Source organism: Archocentrus centrarchus, chromosome 2 (genome assembly GCF_007364275.1).
Source record: "Archocentrus centrarchus isolate MPI-CPG fArcCen1 chromosome 2, fArcCen1, whole genome shotgun sequence".
NCBI lineage: Eukaryota > Metazoa > Chordata > Actinopteri > Cichliformes > Cichlidae > Archocentrus > Archocentrus centrarchus.
Genome location: NC_044347.1, coordinates 8540662 through 8563665, shown reverse-complemented (window position 1 = coordinate 8563665; position 23004 = coordinate 8540662). Strand labels below are relative to the sequence as shown.

General features: G+C 38.4%; 1 pseudogene; it reads right to left on the bottom strand.

The window, feature by feature from the left end:
- Positions 1 to 7076: 7076 nt before the first annotated feature.
- LOC115798535 (NACHT, LRR and PYD domains-containing protein 12-like) overlaps positions 7077 to 23004 on the bottom strand; it is a 32717-nt pseudogene continuing 16789 nt past the window's right edge.

Below are 23004 nucleotides of genomic sequence, written 5' to 3'. Positions count from 1 at the left end.
CAAACATTCACCTGCATTTTAGTTAATGTAGCTGAGATTTTAACCAGTTTTAGGTTTCTGAGCCACATGTGCTGCTGTAGTTATCAGCCAAGCAGCTGATGTTCTTTATTATATTAGTTTTGGTCAAATTGGGCTTCAGCACAGCAGAGCTCCAGAGAGCAGGTCAGAACATGTCCAGCAGCCCATATTCAATAACAATATTATTTACAGCACAAAGGCTGAGAGACGAGGACAGAGAGGGCGAGAAGAAGCAGGGAAGAGCGGCTTTGTTATCAATGTCAACAAAAGATAAAGAGTCAAAGTTTAGCCACATTCATGATGATGGTTTCACATTTGCTTTGTGTCCAGGTTCATGGAGGAAAAGAGTGTTTTATTTATGTCTGCAGTTATTAGTGCTGCTTTAACTGATTAATGGTGTATTATACTGAAAATGATTCAGAATCACTTCTTAGACACAGAAATAGCTCAACTAACTACTTAAATTGCTTATGAAGGAAACACTGTAATGTGTTACAGCTGAAGGTGAAAAGAACTGAATGTTCCAGCAGGATATTCCATTAAAATTAACTGCAATGAACTGCATGAAGAATCTCTCCTGGTTCCTCTGAAAATGTGAGGACTGAGCTAATGTTTTGTCTCTGTTAGCCATCCACCCATTCTGATGATACCAACTCATTCCAAATAATAATAATAATAATAATAATAATAATAATAATAATAATAATAATAATAATAATAATAATAATAATGATAATACTAAGACTACTACTACTGCTACTACTTCTAATAATAATAACAATGGAAAGTGGAAAATAGACAAATTAACAATAATAATTAAAAAACCCTCATAACCAACAATTTGTGTAATTCATTTAAATATTCTCCTTAAACCTTTTACATTTATTACAGCAGGTACGCACACCTGTATAAATTAAGGAAATTGTAACCGATCTAACAATGCTATTTTAGCTGTGGATTATGGCGAGTACCCTCCAAATAAATAAATTAATTAATTAAATTAAATAAAAAAATAAAAGCCCTCTTTTCATCAAATTTGGATTTCATAGAGGCCCCTGAGACTCAGAAGCACTCAGCTTTGTGAATTACTGAAAAATTCCCCAAATTGACTGAGAAATGGGATTAATTAACTAACTTTTTTTTTGTCCCAGACTTTGCATCACAGAAGTGCATCATTAAAACATTTGTAATCCTTTCTAGGTTTGTCATGATGCAAATCTTTGGCCCTCGAGGGTTGGTGTGATAAATCACCTGCGCTCCTCAAAACTGATCAAACACAGGAGTGACATTCTGGTTTCCCTGGAAACCAATGTTCAGTAATACCCACATGCAACAACACCTGATTTGCAAATGCTTGCATATACTCAGATATTGATGCAATTATTTTTGGAAGCACACTTAAAAATAAACTCTCTAAACATCTCATTCATATTTTCCATCGGGCAGCAGACACCAGTGTGTAAACTGGTGTCTAACAGCAGTTCACTGCCAAACGCACAAACATGGACTGTAAGTACGAAACAAAGGCACTGATTCAGTGAGAAAACATCTTAATAAAGTACTTTCTACCATTGAAAACTGCCTTCATCAGCACCTTATATTTGAATTTCATCATCTGATACTTCATTGATGTTTATACTCAATAAGAAATTGATGCGACCGTGAAAAAGCTCTTTTTTTTTTCTCCAGCAAATCAAACTGTCATAACTGGTAGCAAAACTGATAATACTACACAAACAGGCCCTCATTGTCTGTTGATGTTGCTGTTTTCACTTAAGGTCAAAGGAAAAGTGATCAGGTAAAGGAGATAGGAGGTGACTTTGAACGCACCCAAAGGTTGTGTTGAACACATTTCAGCAACATTTAAAACATGATTTGATTAACGAGGAACATGAGTAGAGACTTCATTCATCTCATAAAGTACACACAGTGTTTCTTTGGTCAGTGCTCATTTTCCTACATTTATAATGAGCTCAGTTTAAAATGTTTTTGAGAGTTTTCTGTCTTTTAGACGAGTCAGCTAATTTGTTTTCTCTCCTTGGAATGACTAGAAAACATCCCAAATCCAACATCAGGCTCACAGAGCAGAAACAAACAGTAAAGATCCTAAAAAAACAAAACAAAGCAAACTTACAAACAGAGCAGAAGAAGAAGCTCCACTCCACACCTGAACACCAAACACTGACACACAGGTGAGCTGCTTCCTAGAAGTACTCCACCTGAAGCAGGACAGGTGGGAGGAGCTCGATAAAGCTGAATGTGTCATCAAGGTGTACTTCACCGCACTTCAAGTGTCCCTCTGTTTGTAGACTCCAGGCAACAATTACCATAACAACCCTGTGCTGGCTGTGAAGCACAATTTGTTGTGTAATTACTGTAATTCAAAATGTGTTTAGTCAAACATGGCAGGTCACAGGTCACAGGTGCATTAGTGGTGATCACCTGGTGTTAAAGGTTTAACCAACGTGTTCAAGTTCCTGAAGATGAGACTTTAATCTGAAAACTAAAGCTTTCCTCTTTTTTCCCATTTATTCCCTCTGAAAGTCTTTGGTTTTCTTCTAAATTCCACTCTCAGGGATGCAGGAACATTTCTCACCTTTCTTTTCTGTTTCCTGATCTTTCAGTCTGTCCTTTGAGTTCCCTCACACCAACATGATCAAGAAGCAGTCACAGCTCAACTCCTCAAAGCCTTCTCTGAGCTCTGAAGAACACAAACATGATCTCATGAATGAGTTGAGCTCATTTTTTTCTGCCACTCTGTGTCTGCAGAAACAGGAAGCTCTGATGTTTGTACTAAAAACATTACTGCTGGTTCAACTGGTTTTATTCAGACCGAATTTCACTGGGATTAAATGTGTAGTAGCATTCACACACAGCAGATCAGTGTGTATGCAGAGTCTGAGTGAGTGTATGAGAGGCATTAACTAATATAAAGAATGACTGTGCTCCTACAGTCTGTTTAGCTGCCTCCACACTCAGAGCCGACTCTCTGAAGGAATGCTGATGATTTTAGTTAGAGCACCAAATTTCCTGAGACTGACCTCATATAAAGTCATGGTTCTCTCCACATTTAGCCCTCACACTGCTGCTACATGAACAAAGACAAGTAGCAGCTGTGCAGTAACACTTAGATTAGAAACACTGCAGTGGAAAACACATGTGTGACTGACAGGAGAGAAAATAGGAAGCAGAACGAGAACTGGACAAAGAGACGGGAAGACAGAGAAACACTGGAGAGGCTAACATGGAAACTGCTACTAATGATAAGCATCATCATCGAGACATGAACCAAAACACAAAACTGGAACTTATCAGTAGAATGATTAAAAAGTAGGAAACAAAAATAGAACACAAGCTAAACTCACAATGTATTAGAATCATTTTAATAAGGAGAGAGTATGAGGAGGAGTTTCAAATGATTTAGTGATGAGAAATACAATTAAGCTATTTGACAATTAAAGTGATCGCCCATCAACGCAGAAGGGAATCCGAGTAGAGACGGGACTTAAGACCACCCTGGAGTCTAGACACTGGTGGTGGTGGAGTCCAGGATGGAGGCTTGGAAGGAGCTCTTTGCTGGTGGTGAAGGGGAGGTGGTGTTATGCACCAATGAGTCTGAAATGGGGAATGACAGATGAGCTGTGATATCTAAAGTACCCTGAGCAGAGACTGATTGGCTGAAGGAAGGTGGGCTGAAAGATGATTGGACTAGAAGTGATGAAGTCAGCAGTGCGTTTGACAGCGTGCTGATTGGTTACAAGACTCCTGAAATCATCACATTTGTTCCAACAGTTCCAACATGATGTGAACCAGCTGTGAATATCTTCTTCTCTCAGGTCTGTTATTTTGGGAGCTGTGCACAGAAGATCTGGACCCTCATACTGGAAAACAGTCACTGTGGTTACACACAGACACACAAGAAGACTCTTCAGAGTTTCTCTGTCTCTGAAAATACTTCATGCTGTGATTGATGTTGAGCTGCAATAAAAGCAAAATGAAGACAATCTAGTGAAGTTAATATTATATAATATTAATATATTCTAGCAGAAGGGAGAGTGAGACTCCAGCCAAGGGGCCCGAACCAGAGGCAAAGTGGAGCTGACCCCCCCAAAGGCCGGCAATCCGACAACAGGCCAGCAGAGAGACCCTGTAGGCTAGAGACAATACCCCTAAAATGTTGAGATACTCCTACTAACTAAACCCAACCAAGGTTTCTTCATCTCTGAGGTCTCCCATATATGAACTGGATTCATGGATAAAAATATTTTACTGCCAAGGTGGTTAAAGTTATAGATATTGTTATATACCCCCAAACACACCCTGTCTGCTTGGGGGTTAACACACAAAAACTGATGTAGATTAACAACACAAGGCCTGAGAGCTTTCAGAATAGGCATGTGTGTAGTCAGGTTGTTGCTTTACCCACCAGAAAACACTGTATGTGAATATCTTAAAGTATGGGGTAGACAGAGACCTTGGAGCACAAACCTAAAATACCTAAAATAAAAAATATCTATGCTGAATGTTTTCATTTCCTTTGAAATCGATTTGCCAGAGATTATCATAGAGATACATATGATGGCTTGTTGGAAATGTGCGGATGTGCTGAATCCATCAATATCAAATATGTAAATGTAGCATGCAGAATCAGAGTGTTAATCAATGAATGTATGAAGCGTCTCAACTGAAAGAACAGGAAGTAATGAGACAGTCTCCAGTCCAAATCTTTATTCTGCTACATGTACTGTCATATAACACAGTAGGCTTGTTGAATTGATGTTTGTTACCAACTATGTAACTATACTATGCAGTCATTCATATCAAAATATGTGATCTGTCCAAATGAAAGAATATCCTGCATTTCACTGCAGCATAAACCAGGGGGTCAAAATTGCAAACACAGTCTAAGTTGTGGCCAAACTGAAACTAAAGCTGTTTGTCACTAGGCTACAAGGGTCAAAGGTCCCAGAGGACACATTTAGCATTGACCTGCAGTAAAATAAAAAATGGCTTCTATCACTGCTTTAATGTCTTAAGTGTATTTTCTGTTTTGTCTTCATATTTGAAACTGGATGAAACAAGTTTGGCTCAAAGAGAGAAAATGAGAAAAATTCTGGAGTAACTTTTTCATTACTTTTTTCATCACTTTTTTCCCATCAGTTTAATAATCTCTGTGTTCACATATAGAGCATCATTATCACACTGATGAACATTAGTGTCACAGTTGGGGCTCTGTGTTGGGCAAGGTGGACCCAAATGCAGGACGCAGAAGACAGAACTGAACTTAAAACTGCTTTATTTGCAGGTGACAAAACTAAACATAAAGCACAGGGAACACGAGACTATCAAAATAAAACAGGAAGTGACTCAAGGGAACAGAGACGCAGACCTGACACAAAACATCAGGAAACACAAGGAACTAGAAAATCAAAACATAACCAATCCCCACAACACAAGAAAAACCCCAGAATAGACAAAATAAAGCCAGAACAAAACACACAGGATCAAATGGATCAGGGACCATGACAATTAGTGACAACACTGCAGGAACTGTGTCATAATGTCAGGATTATTAGATGTGCAGAGTTGTAGTTACTGACAGTGACCACTGGAGGGCAGTGATCCTGATAGTTTCTCTGAACAGTCCAGTTCATCCACATTAATATGAAGCTGTTGGTATCAGTGTGGTTAACAACAGTTAGCAGCACAATTATAGAAACATTATTTAAATATTTTGATCAATTAAAAACTCTTCGTGTCATATCATTAAAATGATCAACAAAAGAAGATGTCAGGGATAATTTTTTACTCAGCGAATGAAGAACAAATGTTTAAATTTAAACTTCAGCAAATTAGTTAATAAACAGTGGATCAACCAAATAATAAACAATTAAATAATACAGAGAGCAGCAGAGCAAAAAGAGCTGATTAACTTCTCTGTCTCAGTGCATCTTATCTTGAGGTTCAGCCACAGAACGTACAATTAAAACATCACCAACGTCACCATGTTCTGGTATTAATCTGGACGAGATTGTTCTGTATTAATTAAATTGAAACATCAGGAGAGAAAATGTTCTTCATGACTCCACTGCTGATGAGAGGAATCTGCATCATGAAAAACCAGCTTGAACAAGACCGAATGATGAAGACCCCTGAGCTTGTTTCTGTTTAGATAAGAGGCAGCATAAAGATGTTATGGATAGTCAGGAACAGGAGCTCAGAGGGAGAGAGAGAGAGGACACAGACAGAGGCCTGTCTCATCCTCTGAGTTCCCACATGCAGGTGATTTTTCTGAATCATTAATATATTAAATGTCTTACTTTTTTAATTAAAGTGTTTCAGGTGTCTAAACAACCTGTTTACCTGTCAAAGAGGAAAAAACACAAAAGAAAGAACAGCAACTTCAACCCCCAAGTAAACAAACCATATCATAGGAAGTAAATGAAAGATGCTTTACATATTTAATGACAGCCAGTCATAAACATCAGAGTGTAATTCATCTTTTGACCAGCAGAGAGAAACAAACCATCAACCAGTCAAACTGCTTCCCAGTTAAAGGAGATGTTGGTTTGATTGGAGCTTCAGTGAATATTCATCATATTTTGATCCAAGAGAGTCTCGCTATGAGGGGCCATTTACTCAGACTTCCTCCGAGTAGCCCATAACTCATGTTTTGGGTCAGTGCAGCTCAGTGATTCCTCTCTGATATCACAGTTTGTCTCATCTGCAGCAAACTAACTGCAGCTGACATGAACTGAATCATCTGAGCTGAACTGAGCTTCAGAGAAACACAACATCCTGATATTCACTGTGAAGCTTTGAGTGGAAAAAGACAGAAAAACAACATGTGGATCCTGGAATAATGGCAGCTTCCATCTTTAAAGGACTGAAGAGGAAGAAGTTTACAAGGAATCATTGAGAACAGTTTCAAACATCAACTGATTGAATCCATGAATCTGAAAACATGTTTGTGAGTGAAAGAGACAGACATGTACAGACTGAACTATCTGTTCAACAGTCAGAGTTTCTCTGACAGGAGGACACTCTTTACACTCAACTCAGCACAGAGACACTGAGGAAGCAGACCAGAGTGTAAATCCAGGATAAAGAGTTTCAGTGAATGTGGTGTTGAAGGTGTGGAGGTGGATCAGAGTGTCAGAGGAGACTCTGTAGAAGGACAGAGTGCCAGCAGGACAGTCCACATACACTGCTACTCTGTGAGACACAGAGGAGGAGGAGGAGGAGGAGGAGATGAATGTTTGTCTGTTATTGTGACAAACAGCGTAACCTTCAACATTAGAGCATCTCAGACTCCAGGACTGATCATTCCTTCCAAACTCACAGTCGATTCTGTCTCCTTTCTTGCTGATTCTTCTGTAACTCACTGATATATAAACCTTTTTTTTCCACTCGACCTCCCAGTAACAGCGACCAGTCAGACCATCTCTACACAGCAGCTGAGGACAATCATCAAATCTGTCTGGATGATCAGGATATGACTGAACCTTCTTCATATATTTCACCTTCCTCTTGTTGTCACACAGTTGTAGTTTTGTGTTCACTGTGTTTGTGTCGATTGTGAGTTGACAGGAATCTGATGGAGAGAACAAACACAATCCAGCTGCAGTTATTGATCCATCATCTGTTCATTGATTGACACTTTGATGATGACTCCTGACATCAGAGATGTGAATGAGTGATGTGACAGTTTGAAGATGGTTGAATGTGTGCTGCTTTGTTTTCATCAATCACATTAAAAACACACTTACACTTCCTCAGACCTGGGATCAGCCATCGGACTCCAGCAGGCTCCACCCTGAAAGGAGGAGGGGGGTCAGAGCAGCACAGTCTCTGTCAGCATGCACACATGGACATTACATCGCTCTTAGACACACACTGTGTATCATAATCACAGCAAATAGTTATCATGAGCCTTAATAAAGATCATTTGTGTGAATAATTTTAATACTTTATTGCAAAATCTTGAACTGTGGAAATGAAACTCCTGAAATCACAGCCCACATTTTTCAGTCACTTAAATATTTTCATTAAATCTCAAAAGTCTGTGCATGGATAGGATTTTTTTGTATTATCCTAGTATAAAATTTCCTTCATGATGTTTATATTACTGTTCTCTAAGATTTTACACAATGATCAATGATGTGCATTCAAAACGCTTTTTTTCCTCAACTATAAACTCAAGTTCTCCCCTAACATACAGTAAATCCTTCACTCATTAACAGTGGTGGTAACAATTTTTATTTTAGTAAAAGTTATTGTTTTCATTTTAATTTCAATTTCAGCAGCAATTTCCAGATATTCTCACATTTGTTTTCCTGATTATATGTAATGAGAGCAACATCCAAATTCCAAAGGCTCCAATTCTAAAATGTCTCTGGAAACATTCCCATCAATGGGAACAATTTCATTTGAAATTATTCTTATAAATCAGCTGTCACACTATTTTTTTTCTGATTCAATTTAATTAATTGCTCTCTCAGTTTATTGGAATGAATGTACTAGGAAAACAAGAATAAGTGTTAACATCTGGCAGTGAGAGATGAGGAGTTGACCCAAAGGAGGTCTTGTGATGATTTTGTGTGATTTCAGTTCAGTTTGAAGCAGTTTTTGGATCGTTTGTCACAGTAAGACAGCCATGAAATCAAACCTACTCTACAGCAGGTTCATTCAGTGTAAACAGGATTAAATGATGGAAACAGTCAAACAAACTGCAGCATTCTTGCTGTAGGAGCTGATTGTGATCTCTGTAAGTAAGTAGGTAAAATTTATTTATATAGCACCTTTCTCGATAAAATCACAAAGTGCTTTACAGTAAATAAAAGAAAACAGTGATACACAATAAAACACACACAAACCACTAGTTAAAAGCAAGTCTGTACAAATGAGTCTTGAGCTGTTCTTTAAATGATTCAATAGAGTCCACAGATCTCAGGTGTGATGTAGTGCATTCTACTATTTAGGAGCTGCAACCTCGAAAGCACAGTCTCCCTTAGTTTTAAGCCTAGAGCGTGGAACCACTAACAGATTTTGGTCAGAAGACCTCAGCAGTCTTTGCGTTATGTATGGGTGTAAGAGCTCACTAATGTATTCAGGCATTTGACCATGCCGAGCTCTGAAAGTGATCACCAAGATCTTAAAGGTTTGTGAATAAAGAATAAAGAATAAACTGGGATCTGAACTTTATGGGGAGCCAGTGCAAAGATGACAAGATAGGTGTCACATGAGACCACTTAGGGGATCCTTTAAGTAGCCTGGCAGCAGCATTTTGGACCAACTGGAGGCGATCCAAAGACGATTTGCTGAGACCAATGTATAACGAATTACAGTAGTCCAACAGAGAGGAGACAAAAGCATGAACAGTAATTTCCGATTCCGGCTTGGACACCATTCGACAGAGGCGGGCAACATTTCGCAAATGAAAAAAGCAGGATCGCACAAGGCTATTAACATGTTTCTCAAAGCTAAGAGCTTGGTCAAATGTGACTCCTAGGTTTCGGACATTTGACTGAACCACTGATGATAAAAACCCAAGATTGTTTATCATTGTGGGAACAAAGCTATCAGGTGCACAGACAAGAACTTCAGTTTTCCCGGTAGTAAGTGAAAGGTAGTTAGCAGCCATCCAGTTCTTTACAGCCTCAACACAATTCTGAAGAATAGATAGTTTTTTAACGTTCTGTGGAGAAAAGGAAATATACAGCTGAATATCATCAGCGTAACAATGATATGAGACCTCTTTAAATGTGCCCAAAATGTCTCTGAGAGGTAGTAAATACAGAGTGAACAAGATAGGTCCCAAAACAGAGCCTTGGGGCACACCACAGGACAGAGCAGCAGATGAGGATGTAAAATTATCAGCAGACACTGAGAAGCTTCTGTCTGAGAGGTAAGAGCGAAACCAATCTAAGGCTGACCCGGAGATGCCCACCCATGTCCTTAACCTGTCAATTAAAATGTTATGATCTACTGTGTCAAATGCTGCCGATAAGTCCAGGAGTACAAGAACAGAGTATTTACCTGCATCCCTTTTCATTAGAATATTGTTAGAGACTCTTAGGAGAGCAGTTTCAGTGGAGTGCAGGTTACGAAATCCAGACTGAAACTTATCGAGTATGTTATATTTAGCTAACATAACATTTAGCTGTTTGGCCACAACTTTTTCTAAGACTTTTGATATAAAAGAAAGCTTTGAAATTGGTCTAAAATTTTGAGGAAATGAAGGATCAGCATCAGGTTTTTTCAATAGGGGATGAAAAACAGCTTGTTTAAAATATCGGGGGACAGCGCCAGTAACCAGTGACCTGTTAATTACTGTTAACACACATGGCCCAATGGTGCAAAAAACGTTCTTAAATAAAAATGTGGGTAAAATATCAATGGAGCTAGAGGAGGGTTTCATGCTATCAACCACACTTAGGAGATCTTTAAATGATATTGGTGAAAAGTTCTCCAGGATTGAAGGCCGAGTGGGAAGTAAGGCAGAAGAAGAAGCCGGGGGATTTATGTTAGCTCTGATATTGTTAACTTTCCCAATAAAAAAGGATACAAAGTTTTCACAGTCTTCATTAGACTGAATGGAGAAGGAGAAGCAGGTGTAACAATCTGTTTGATTGTGTCAAATAGCATTTTTGAATTTCGTCTACTGTTAGAAATCAGCTGCACTGCACTGATAATAAAATACTGATCAATGGAAAAATCAGTGATTAACACAGGAGCAACAAAGCGAGTTAGAGCAGAGTGCTAACTCTACAAGGAGAAAGGGGCTCTGGTTTTACATGGACCTGTTCCTAAAGCAAATATAAGAGATGAACTGGGACCACATGTCTCACATGTTACTGTGCACACATAACTGTACTGGTGTTTGCAGTTACATCAACAATACCTCTTTGTCAGCCACTGGACAAAAGCATAACACAGGACATAGTGAGTCATACAGATGGCTTTGAGTGCTCATAGTAGAAAAGCACTATACAAGATCTAGTCCATATTCTGAGTTGTGATACTCATGTCATGGTTCTGCAGGTTAGAAGGTTGATAGGTTTTTAAACCTCTATAGTGATTTTAATGCTGCAGGTGGTTGTATCTTCTTTATTAAACTTAAACTATTCCCTTACTGAACTGGCTACAAAGGAAAAAAATCCTTCTCATTATTTTTATTATAACCAAGCAGCAACAAATCTTACATTTGTTTTAGATCATTGTGTGTTTTTACTTTTATTACTTTCATATAAATTGGTTCTGCTAAAAAATGCACTGGTCTAATCAAAAAAGGACGTTGACTAAAAGAAAAACATGACAGTGGTGAGTAGAGCAGATAACAATTAATCTTAATGCTAATAACTAAATGCTGACATAACTCCCACCAACACTACATTATTTTTTGTTTACTGTGACATTTAAAGCAGCCTGGTGAGTCCATCTCTCCTGACTGTGATGTGTTTGAGTCTAGTGTGCACAGCTAGCAGTCAGACTCAGGACACCATTAAATGACTGTTAGCATAGCTAGCAGGATGAAAGAATGCAGAAGCTACTAGTTTCAGTATTAGCACTTTACTACCAGTCAGCTTGGTCTTGGGTATTGTTACCAAAATAAAAATGGTCTCTGCCAATTTTAGAATAATATTTTTCCAGTTGTTTTGTAGGACACCAGAAAATGAAAGATTTCAAGGGTGAAATTTGCAATATTAGACTTTTTCTTTTTAGTTAACTGATGAACGTTGCATCAACCTGTCAATGCTAAGATATGAAATTGAAATGAAACGTACATATTTTCCAAGTTACTAAGATGCATTGGTGTAAATTATTGTGCTATATATGCGCATTGTGTATTTATTGTATTTTCCATACTGTAGTGTAGGCTTAGTAGTTTTGAGATACAGGAGCCTCTCCCAGCTGCCATGAGAAAATTACAAAGCTGCCACATGCATGATTTCTTCATGCTGGATATAAGTGTTACTGGAACATTTACAGAGTACTATAGTGAAGGACAGAGAAAAGATTGACCTCCTCCTCTCTTAGAAAATGTACGTGGCTGCAACAGGCCTCTCCATACCTGACTGTCTCTATTTTTAGCTGCTCCAGCAGCTTCACTCCTGCCTCTCCTGGATGGTTGTAGCTCAGGTCCAGCTCTCTCAGATGGGAGGGGTTGGAGCTCAAAGCTGAGACCAGAGACTTACAACCTTCTTCTGTGATCAGGCAGCCTGACAGCCTGCAGACACCACACAATACATGACAGGCTTAGAGAGCAGCAGTGCAGTTGACTACAAAGAAGTTATCACCCCCAAAAGGATGATGACAGCAGTAGCAAAATACATTTTATCCAGACATTAAATTCTACAACTTTCAAAACCGACATAAAGGAGTAGAGCTGAACTGATGGGATTGTTATTAGTTTGGAGCGACTAGTCATGAATTTAAAAAAGTGGACAAACTAGAATGTGGATCAGATGACTGTAGATCAAAAGCTGTTGTTGTTTAGTTGACTCTTGACAAGAGACGGGAGGGTCGCATGTCTTAACTACTGGAAATCAGTAACTGTGACAATATCGGGCATAAATAAGAATTGTTATGCACATTTTTGTGTGTTAGAGCCCTGACTTTAGTTCCAGAGATGAGGCTTAAAGTGAGGAGGAAGAGGATGAAGTGGAGATGAGGGAGGAGAAAGAGAAAATAATAGCTAAAGAGAAATAGATGATGAACTGTGCAAATGTTCAAATCTTAAATGTCATAAATATGTCATGATCCTGGGCCAGTGGCCCAATGCGCCTTGTTTGAGTTATTTTTTCAGTTATGAGTAAGGATTTTAGGTTACTATGATTTTCTGTTATAGTGTATCTGTTGTCATGCCTTAGTCTTTTGTATCTTCTCGTGTATAGTTTTGTTATATTCTTCAGGTTGTGTTTCTTATAGTTCAGTTTCTCAGTTATCGTTGGGTGATCTATTTAGTTATTTATGTATTCAGGTTTCTCTGTTTATCTTGTCTGTTTTGTTCCCATATCTTGGCCCTTCTGTGTTTAGTTTCCCTTCCCATTGTTTCCTTGTGTAATGTCTAATTCCCTCTGTCAGGTTTTCTGTGTTAGGTTTGCATGTATGTTAGGTTGGGTCACTTCCTGTTTTATTTTGGCAATCTTGAGTTCCTTGTGTTTTGTATCTAGGATTACTTCCCCTTGAGTTTTCACTGTGTATTATGTTCAGCTGTGCTCTCACCTGTTGCCCATCCCTTTGTGTGTATATATTGTCTGTGTTTTCACGCATTTGTTGTCGTGTCCTCATCTCTGCATGGACAGTATTGTCTTCACTGCCCTGCTGTGTGCTTCATGTCTCATGCCATGGTCTTAGTGCTTATGTCCATAGTTATGCTTATGTTTAGGTTCAAGTTTAGTAATGCGTACTGCTGGCACCTGTCCAGTCTCGCCTTTTGTTTGAACTTGTGAAATAAAGTCCAAGCTAAATTTTAACTCTTGCCTCTGAGTCCTGCTTTGAGGTCCTCTGCCTTGCCTGCACCAGCAGAACGTGACAAAATGAACTACTTGTGATGTTTAAATTCAAACTAACTTATAACTGAAACTTTACAGCAGTTTTAAAAGTTATTTTTAGGTGTTTAGAGTGCTCACCAGATTTTCTTTTTCTTTCAGATTCAAGAATCTAGAAGATTGTAATTATTTTAGGGTACAGAGGGTTAATCTTCATGTAAAGAATTTGTCTGATTGGAAAAGGACGTACATGCACAAAACTTCAATAAAAGACATGAACCTATATAGATTACCACTAATGGAAACCAGATTTTAAATCATCATAAACACTTTAAGAATTCTGACCTGAGTGTTTCCAGTTTAATATGTAGACTCCAGATTCCAGAAGACAACATTTTCACTCCTGAGTCCTTCAGGTCATTGTTACTCAGGTCCAGCTCTCTCAGACTAGATGACTCAGAACTCAGAACTGAGGACAGAGTTTCACAGCTTCTCTCTGAGAGGTTACAGCCACCCAGCCTGATTAAACGTTAACAAAATAATGAGGTATTTGTTTTTCTCTTTTTCTTTCTTTTTGTTAAAAAGATTGTGTCTTTCAGGCATAAAACTTTGATAACTCACAGAGCTTTGTTGTAGGCTTTGACCACTGGCAGCAGCCTAAGCAGGGCCTCCTCTGAAGCAGAGTATTTCTTCAGGTCAAACACATCCAGATCTTCTTCTGATGACAGTAAGATGAAGACCAGAGCTGACCACTGAGCAGGAGACAGTTTATCTGTAGAGAGACTTCCTGATCTCAGGGACTGTTGGATCTCCTCCACTAGAGAACGATCATTCAGTTCATTCAGACAGTGGAACAGGTTGATGCTTTTCTCTGCAGACAGATTCTCATTGAGCGTCTTCTTGATGTACTGGACTGTTTCCTTATTGGTCAGTGAGCTACTTCCTGTATGATTAAGAAGACCTCGTAGGAGAGTCTGATTGGTCTGCAATGAAAGACCCAGGAGGAAACGGAGGAACAAGTCCAGGTGTCCATTTGGACTCTGTAAGGCCTTGTTCACAGCACTCTGGTAGAGGTGTTGCTCTGTCTGGGAGGTTGTTTGTTGTTCTTCCAGCAGATTGACTCCAGAGTTGATGAAGGTCAGATGGACATGAAGAGCAGCCAGAAACTCCTGAACACTCAAATGGATGAAGCAGAACACCTTGTCCTGGTACAGCCCTCTCTCCTCTTTAAAGATCTGTGTGAACACTCCTGAGTACACTGAGGCTGCTCTGATATTGATGCCACACTCTGTCAGGTCTGATTCATAGAAGATCAGGTTTCCTTTCTGCAGCTGATCAAAAGCCAGTTTTCCCAGAGACTCAATCATCTTCCTGCTCTCTGGACTCCAGTGTGGATCTGTCTCAGCTCCTCCATCATACTTGACCTTCTTCACTTTGGTCTGAACCACCAGGAAGTGGATGTACATCTCAGTCAGGGTCTTGGGCAGCTCTGTTCTCTCTCTGGTTTTCAGCACATCCTCCAGAACTGTAGCAGTGATCCAGCAGAAGACTGGGATGTGGCACATGATGTGGAGGCTTTGTGATGTCTTGATGTGGGAGATGATCCTGCTGGCCTGCTCCTCATCTCTGAATCTCTTCCAGAAGTACTCCTCCTTCTGTGGGTCAGTGAACCCTCTGACCTCTGTCACCATGTCAGTGCACCAAGGAGGGATCTGATTGGCTGCTGCAGGTCGTGTGGTTATCCAGAGGCGAGCAGAGGGAAGCAGGTTCCCCCTGATGAGGTTTGTCAGCAGCACATCCACTGAGGTGGACTCTGTAACATCAGTCAGAATCTCAGTGTTGTGGAAGTCCAGAGGAAGTCGACACTCATCCAGACCATCAAAGATGAACACAACCTGGAAGTCTTCAAAGCTGCAGATTCCTGCTTCTTTGGTTTCAGTAAAGAATTGATGAACAAGTTCCACCAAGCTGAACTTTTTCTCTTTCAGCACATTCAGCTCTCTGAAAGTGAATGGAAACATAAACTGGATGTCCTGGTTGGCTTTGTCTTCAGCCCAGTCCAGAGTGAACTTCTGTGTTAAGACTGTTTTCCCAATGCCAGCCACTCCCTTTGTCAGCACTGTTCTGATTGGTTCATCTCTTCCAGGTGAGCCTTTAAAGATGTCTTCTTGTCTGATTGTTGTTTCTGGTCTGTCTGGTTTCCTGGATGCTGTTTCAATCTGTCTGACCTCATGTTCATCATTGACCTCTGCAGCCCCTCCCTCTGTGATGTAGAGCTCTGTGTAGATCTGATTCAGAAGGGTTGGATTTCCTGCTTTAGCGATCCCCTCAAACACACACTGGAACTTCTTCTTCAGAGCAGATTTAAGTTCATGCCGGCACAGGATGGGAAATTCTCAAAGAACACAAAACATATATTTTTAAAACCATCTACTTCAGCCTATTTCCAGAAATAGATACATATAAATTTACAAATGTCATGCTGTTCTGTCAACACATTAAATCTTCAGAGAAATCCTCTTACTGCTCTGCAGACGGTCAGCCAGCTCTTCCTGCTTCATTCTCCTCAGGAAGTGCAGTGTGATCTTCACAAATGCTTCTCTGTTTTCCTTTCTCTTTGTTTCTTCCTCACCGTCCAACAACATCTCATCCTTCTTCTGACTTTCTAAGGATTCTGGGTAATCTGGATTTAGAACCTTCTGGATTTTCTTCAGCTCGTTCTTCACAAAAGTGATGATATTTTCTTCCAGCAGCTGGAAGAGATTATATGAATGAATAAAAATAGCAGAACCACACAGTAGAAACATGAACACAATGACAATCCACTGGTGTACAAAGTGCAGCATGGAGATGACTGAAAGAACAGATGTAACAGTAGTTGTTGTACATGTACAAACCATAAATATGGAGTCCAGCTGTGTTTGATGCTGCTGGGCAGACTGACCACTGGGAACCTCTGAGCTCTCCTGATCCACTCTGTGAAGAAATCATCAAGAATTAGTTGAAGCACAGAAAATCTGATAGATGACATTTTTAAGGGGATTCAAGTAGCTCTGTGTTGCCTCAGTTTAATAGTCCTGCTGATCCCACATACAATAACACATAATGATTAACAGAAATATCTACGAGTCTAAAAAGATTAAATTTATTTACTCTAATCTAAATTCTCACTGATTTCCAGAAGTGTTTTCCGTCAGTTGACTTCAAAATGTTTTACTGATGTCACCATTCATGGACCGAAACATTTATTTCCAGGAACGTTTTTTAAAATAAAGTAAAAGAGTGAGTATTGTTGACAACAGAAGAAATTTTTTTTAAATTCAAATCTTTTATGTTTTTAATGGTAACAGTTTCCTGTCCATAATGAAAGCTGGGATAGACTCCAGACCGTCTCGGACCTCACATTGGATCAGCAGAAGGAAATGTGTTCAAACAGATAGAAAATCGCTATCTGGAAAACCTTTGGACCAAAATTATAATATCTCAGTGAATGTACTGCAGTGAAGTTTGGTACACAGTTATGAAGAATTAGTGTCGATAATTCTTTACGTAAGTTTTCTATTTAAATGCTCACTATAATGCAAATAAACCTACAAACCCAACAGAAAAATCATAAACATGTGTAATAGTCATATCTCTGCAAAAGTTTGTTTTCCTGTCTTTCTTTTTTCAGGATGATATTAGGGTTCATGACTATAAAATATATCCAGACAATATATGTCAATATATATCTGTTCATGTGTATCTCTTTTTCAATAAAAACTGAAACAAGTTTTTAGAAGTCACTAAAATAAATTTCTGTTATTCAGGTTCTGCGATTTAGTACTTTATGATGGAGAATGACAACACATTATTTTTATGTAATTATTTTGGGAATTTTGCTTTATTTTAAATAACAGCCTGTCATTTAATAGAATTTTTTATATAAAATTTACACAATTTTCTTTTAATTTTTAAATACATCAAATATCACTGAAGCTGCAAAAATAGATTGTGTCCAATGTAAAATAAAATAAAATACTTAGTAGCCTTTTGTCCAATTCTGGCACATTTACATTATAATGTTCATCATTATGCTAGTGAACCCCACAAGAGACACAGGGTGAAAAAAGAACATGAGGGAAAAAAAAAAAGAGAGATGTGTCATGTTAATCTTGACACGGCAACGTTTATAAGGACGTTGAAATTATCGGTGAGATATTACCAGCAAAAGTCGCCTTTAATTTATAATTCAGCGGTTACTGTTGGCTGTAACCACGTCAAAACTGTGCAGGTATGAAGGAATGAACCTGACTGACTGTCTCGCTCTCAGGCCATCACTGCTTCACTCTGCAGCCTCTCTCTTTTCAAGCAAATTGTGTCAACATTACTCTGTATATGGACTTAAATATGATTGCAAATTTAAGGTGATGTCAAAAAATATAAAATATAACAGATAAAAATGGTTATAGTTCAGAAACAAAACAGTTTTGAGGATTCTGTCATTTTTATATAGTTTTGTTTGTTTATTCCTTTAAGGATTAACTAAATAACATTAAAAACAACATAGTAAAAAATTAATGAGCAACATTTTACTCTTTTCTTTTTCAGTACATGAGAACAATGTGATAAAATTTCCACTGATATTCACATCTCACACTGGTATCTTTTAAAATTCTTTTTAAATCGTTTTTTAATGGAAGAAACGTAAAAATAAAAACAAAAAACAAAAAAAACCATAACATTAAAAAAAAAAAAGAAAACAACATTTTACTCCTTAGAATAAAAGTTTATATAAAATCAGACCTGCACTGATGTGTCAGGGTTATGGGCATTTGGGGTCATGAAATTATGATGTCAATATAGAGGGACCAGGGTTGTGTGGGGTGATTTTATCTGACCTGTCAAAATCTTTGACTGGTCAGATAAAGTTTTGTCCTTTTACATCACTGTAGTGATCTTTAGATCAGCAACTCTTCAAGCACACAGAGCTGAGTTCAGGTTCAGCAGATTTCCTGTTAAACATTTCCAGACACAGAATCTGATGAAGATGTAGAATAACTTCATCATCCCAAAGAGAAATGAGTCTGCAGTCTATGAGCAGAAGAAGGAAACTTCGAACTAGTGTTGGCAGGGTAACAACAGAGAGGGGGTAAACACAGTCATATGCAGGTCTATTGAGGGTCCTATTTTGAGCAGGGGTAGTTTAAATGTGCATGGTGTACATTTAAAGTGTTCCTCACTCAGTTACTGAGAAGTTCATTTAAATCAGACATCAAAGAGTTCATGATACTAACAACTCACCTCTCTGCAGCAGAAGGTTGGTGTCCTTTAAAATCAATGGTGCGAAGTTTAGACCGATCACTCTTTAAGGACACACAGCTGGGTTCTGGTTCAGGTTCAGGTTCAGGTCCAGGTTCAGGTTCAGGTTGGTTCCTGTGAATAATGATGCAGCAGTGATGTGAGTGCTGAGCTGTGACATGGAGAAGAGTCATGGACAGTTAGAGATGGTCATCTCACCTCTGAGCTTTGGTCTGGCTCTCATGTTCCCCACACAGAGTGGTTTTAGAGGGAGGGACTCCCTCCTCTCTGTCCTCACACTGATCCATGCTGCTGAATTCACATCAGCTCACACACACTTTCTACCTTCACCTGCAGAGGAAACACACATCATTCATGTGCACATCAACTGTAAAACTTTTTACTGCAGAGTTAAAATACTTTGATCAAAGTTAAATTCCTTTTTTAAAAATGTTCTACAAACCAGCTTGTACTCAATATTAGTCTTATAGTAATAAAACAGAAGTAATGCCCTAAAGGCAGGACTGTAACGGTGCAGATCTGAATCCAGAACTGGAATCTTACCTTTACAGTTTTTTGTTTTTTAATCTAATTATTCAGCAGCGACCTGATGGAGACAAAATTCAGGACACAGAAACTGAAGATAAAAATCTGGAAAACATCAGAGACGGTTTATTGACTGAGCTGTGAGATCAGTGACCCTATACTGCTGACTGTGAGATGAAGCTGCTTCTCAAATCATTTTTATTAAATTAAAACAAACTTTCTGCAACAGTTTGATTATTTAACTCTTTCAGTAACTGTTCAGTAAAGGTTTACTGTACTGATGGGCTCTAACAACCTCATTTTTTTCTGCCATTACTGGATAAAAATGCTGATTGGGATTTAAATAATAACTCAAAAGAACTAAAGAATAAAATAATCTGATCAATCTCAGCTTCACTGATAGATGGTGGCTCTCTTACAGCCTCAGCAGATTTACTGAGTTACTGCTAACATTTAACTGAAAAAAGGCAAACATGACTCAGCTTTTATTTTTATTAATCTTTTACAGAGAGATCTACATGCTGCGCAGGTTTGATATGTTTTATTCTTTAATGTGTTCCAGCTTGTGTAAAGGAGGCAGTAAAGGTTACAACAAAAACAAGTTTAAATGTCCAGTTCCTGATCTCATGATGTTACAGAGCACTCACACAGAGTGTGTGCTTCAGCAGGGTTGTTGTTAATAAATAAGACTTGTGCTGCTGCGGGAGAATGAAGGTTCAAAGGTCATTTCATGACATAAATCAGCCGAGCAAATTAAAAACACTTCACCTCAAACATTCACCTGCATTTTAGTTAATGTAGCTGAGATTTTAACCAGTTTTAGGTTTCTGAGCCACATGTGCTGCTGTAGTTATCAGCCAATCAGCTGATGTTCTTTATTATATTAGTTTTGGTCAAATTGGGCTTCAGCACAGCAGAGCTCCAGAGAGCAGGTCAGAACATGTCCAGCAGCCCATATTCAATAACAATATTATTTACAGCACAAAGACAGAGACGAGGACAGAGAGGGCGAGAAGAAGCAGGGAAGAGCGGCTTTGTTATCAATGTCAACAAAAGATAAAGAGTCAAAGTTTAGCCACATTCATGATGATGGTTTCACATTTGCTTTGTGTCCAGGTTCATGGAGGAAAAGAGTGTTTTATTTATGTCTGCAGTTATTAGTGCTGCTTTAACTGATTAATGGTGTATTATACTGAAAATGATTCAGAATCACTTCTTAGACACAGAAATAGCTCAACTAACTAATTAAATTGTTTTTGAAGGAAACACTGTAATGTGTTACAGCTGAAGGTGAAAAGAACTGAATGTTCCAGCAGGATATTCCATTAAAATTAACTGCAATGAACTGCATAAAGAATCTCTCCTGGTTCCTCTGAAAATGTGAGGACTGAGCTAATGTTTTGTCTCTGTTAGCCATCCACCCATTCTGATGATACCAACTCATTCCAAATAATAATAATAATAATAATAATAATAATAATAATAATAATAATAATAATAATAATAATAATAATAATAAGGATAATACTAAGACTACTACTACTGCTACTACTTCTAATAATAATAACAATGGAAAGTGGAAAATAGACAAATTAACAATAATAATTAAAAAAACCCTCATAACCAACAATTTGTGTAATTCATTTAAATATTCTCCTTAAACCTTTTACATTTATTACAGCAGGTACGCACACCTGTATAAATTAAGGAAATTGTAACCGATCTAACAATGCTATTTTAGCTGTGGATTATGGCGAGTACCCTCCAAATAAATAAATTAATTAATTAAATTAAATAAAAAAATAAAAGCCCTCTTTTCATCAAATTTGGATTTCATAGAGGCCCCTGAGACTCAGAAGCACTCAGCTTTTTGAATTACTGATAAACTCCCCAAATTGACTGAGAAATGGGATTAATTAACTAACTTTTTTTTGTCCCAGACTTTGCATCACAGAAGTGCATCATTAAAACATTTGTAATCCTTTCTAGGTTTGTCATTACTCATCAGAATGATGCAAATCTTTGGCCCTCGAGGGTTGGTGTGATAAATCACCTGCGCTCCTCAAAACTGATCAAACACAGGAGTGACATTCTGGTTTCCCTGGAAACCAATGTTCAGTAATACCCACATGCAACAACACCTGATTTGCAAATGTTTGCATATACTCAGATATTGATGCAATTATTTTTGGAAGCACACTTAAAAATAAACTCTCTAAACATCTCATTCATATTTTCCATCGGGCAGCAGACACCAGTGTGTAAACTGGTGTCTAACAGCAGTTCACTGCCAAACGCACAAACATGGACTGTAAGTACGAAACAAAGGCACTGATTCAGTGAGAAAACATCTTAATAAAGTACTTTCTACCATTGAAAACTGCCTTTATCAGCACCTTATATTTGAATTTCATCATCTGATACTTCATTGATGTTTATACTCAATAAGAAATTGATGCGACCGTGAAAAAGCTCTTTTTTTTTTCTCCAGCAAATCAAACTTTCATAACTGGTAGCAAAACTGATAATATTACACAAACAGGCCCTCATTGTCTGTTGATGTTGCTGTTTTCCATCAAGGTCAAAGGAAAAGTGGTCAGGTAAAGGAGATAGGAGGTGACTTTGAACGCACCCAAAGGTTGTGTTGAACACATTTCAGCAACATTTAAAACATGATTTGATTAATGAGGAACATGAGTAGAGGTTTCAGTCATCTCATAAAGTACACACAGTGTTTCTTTGGTCAGTGCTCATTTTCCTACATTTATAATGAGCTCAGTTTAGTTTTCTGTCTTTTAGACGAGTCAGCTAATTTGTTTTCTCTCCTTGGAATGACTAGAAAACATCTCAAATCCAACATCAGGCTCACAGAGCAGAAACAAACAGTAAAGATCCTAAAAATGGAGGAAACAAAGTAAACTTACAAACAGAGCAGAAGAAGAAGCTCCACTCCACACCTGAACACCAAACACTGACACACAGGTGAGCTGCTTCCTAGAAGTACTCCACCTGAAGCAGGACAGGTGGGAGGAGCTCGATAAAGCTGAACGTGTCATCAAGGTGTACTTCACCGCACTTCAAGTGTCCCTCTGTTTGTAGACTCCAGGCAACAATTACCATAACAACCCTGTGCTGGCTGTGAAGCACAATTTGTTGTGTAATTACTGTAACTCAAAATGTATTTAGTCTAACATGGCAGGTAAGGGCAGGTCACAGGTCAAAGGTGCATCAGCAGTGATCACTTGGTGTTAACAATTTAACCAACTTGTTCAAGTTCCTGAAGATGAGACTTTAATCTGAAAACTGAAGCTTTCCTCTTTTTTCCCATTTATTCCCTCTGAAAGTCTTTGGTTTTCTTCTAAATTCCACTCTCAGGGATGCAGGAACATTTCTCACCTTTCTTTTCTGTTTCCTGATCTTTCAGTCTGTCCTTTGAGTTCCCTCACACCAACATGATCAAGAAGCAGTCACAGCTCAACTCCTCAAAGCCTTCTCCGAGCTCTGAAGAACACAAACATGATCTCATGAATGAGTTGAGCTCATTTTTTTCTGCCACTCTGTGTCTGCAGAAACAGGAAGCTCTGATGTTTGTACTAAAAACATTACTGCTGGTTCAACTGGTTTTATTCAGACCGAATTTCACTGGGATTAAATGTGTAGTAGCATT